We start from the raw sequence: 1,749 nt of genomic DNA, 5'->3' as shown, positions 1-1,749 counted from the left end.
TTCTCCATTTTCAAAAACTGTAATTTTTTTCTGCTTAAATATCCAAGCAATTTAATTTAAACAGTTTTGTTGCAGTAATTAAAAACAGAACTTCTCATAACAATTTGCCAAAGAATAGAAATTAAAGAAATGCATGCTGAAATAAAGATAATAAAAGATAATAAAAATGCATGAAACACAAGTTTCAGTGAAAAATACGTAACTGGAAGCCTGAAATGTTGAGTGAAATTTACATTTCTAATGGCAGGAATCCTTCATAAAGTAATTTCATATGTATGAAAGTGATTTAATTTGTAAAGATATCAGTAAAAACTAAAGAAACTGCATTTTCTGCAAAATAGTGTTAATAATGTAATCTGATGATTGTAATCTGCAACTTCACCACCAGATGTCACTATATTCTGCACACTGCTCCTTTAATCAGAACAGATTGATGACTGGCTGGATGTACAGAAACATTCAATAAACCAACCTAGCACCCAAACAAGGGGAAAGGAAGCAGAAGTGCAGCCTCTGTGCTGTGATATTCAAACGCTTTGTGATATTTTACATATTTTACGTAGACTAAACTTCCATATGCATCACTAGTTTCATTTGCTTATGTTTCAATATGTAGAAATTTCAGTTGTGTATAATGCAGACACTTTGCCACACATTTAAATCTTACAGTTTTACTCAGCCATGTCACATTACATCTAGTCCTACTGTTAATCTTGGGTTGTGATCTCAGAATAAAATGGGTCCATCATTTAACAAATTTCACTTTTATCAGCCATATTTAAATACTATACTATAATTTTCTTTTGTTTCATACTGGTATGTATTTTACAATGGCTTGTTAATTTCTACACTAAGTTAAGTTGTTCTTTTAGAAATTGAAGTAAGAAATTTTATAGCTTGCAACAATATGCCCATTTTTGATTATCAGAACACATTAACTCCCAGAATAAGAGCAAAAAAACAGATTATTGTTATTAAAATTATTATTGTCCTACTTTATCTGTCTACACAGTTCACTAGGAGGGGATTATACGGTTTTGGTTATGATAGGGTGTTCAGATGTCTGATGTGATGCTGAAGTTCTCCATTTCACTCTGATCCGCTTCTGTACACTGCTATCCCAGGGTGTTTGTGCAGCCTGCTGTCACATCACATACCAAAAGACGACTTTAAGAAAGCGTGGAAAATCCACTTCTTTCTCCAAACAGAACTGGTTTTCTTAGAGAAGACCAAGAATGATTTTATCTGCCTGAGGTTTAGGCTTGATCCTTTCCCATTCCACTGAAGTTAAACCAACTCACTTCCTGCTCAGATATGGGCTAACTGATAATGAGAGGCAGCTTTTTGACTTTGTGTGTGTTTGACTATACCTGAGTCTACATAAGAGGATCTTTCATTGTCTTTCATTTGCATGTGTTTAATCATTCTCATTTCCCCTTTCAGTCGGATGTAAAATTTCACCCATGGCACTCTCACACCAACTACATGTTATGAATGAACATCTCATAATTAGAAAATAGAACAAAATATTTTTCACAATCTTTAGGTCATTTTTGTAATGTGATCTCAGGCATCTTTATATCAAGCAAATATAACATAACCAGGGGTGGAAATTAGCACCCGCCACCGGCCAAATGCGGGTAAATATTTGAAGTGGCGGGTGAATTTGATCAACACACATGCCACTGTGGCGGGTTGGCAATTTGAACAGAAAAGGTGTTATTTGTCCTCCTGACATATAGGGGGCAG

General features: G+C 34.6%; 1 protein-coding gene across 1 annotated transcript in view; it reads right to left on the bottom strand.

Moving 5' to 3' along the window:
- The window catches only part of si:dkey-247m21.3 (5-hydroxytryptamine receptor 4), a 35,239-nt gene that overhangs the window by 3,774 nt on the left and 29,716 nt on the right, over positions 1-1,749 (bottom strand). The window lies entirely within an intron of this gene.

Source organism: Kryptolebias marmoratus, linkage group LG14, assembly GCF_001649575.2.
Source record: "Kryptolebias marmoratus isolate JLee-2015 linkage group LG14, ASM164957v2, whole genome shotgun sequence".
NCBI lineage: Eukaryota > Metazoa > Chordata > Actinopteri > Cyprinodontiformes > Rivulidae > Kryptolebias > Kryptolebias marmoratus.
This window is presented reverse-complemented; position numbering and strand designations above follow the sequence as displayed.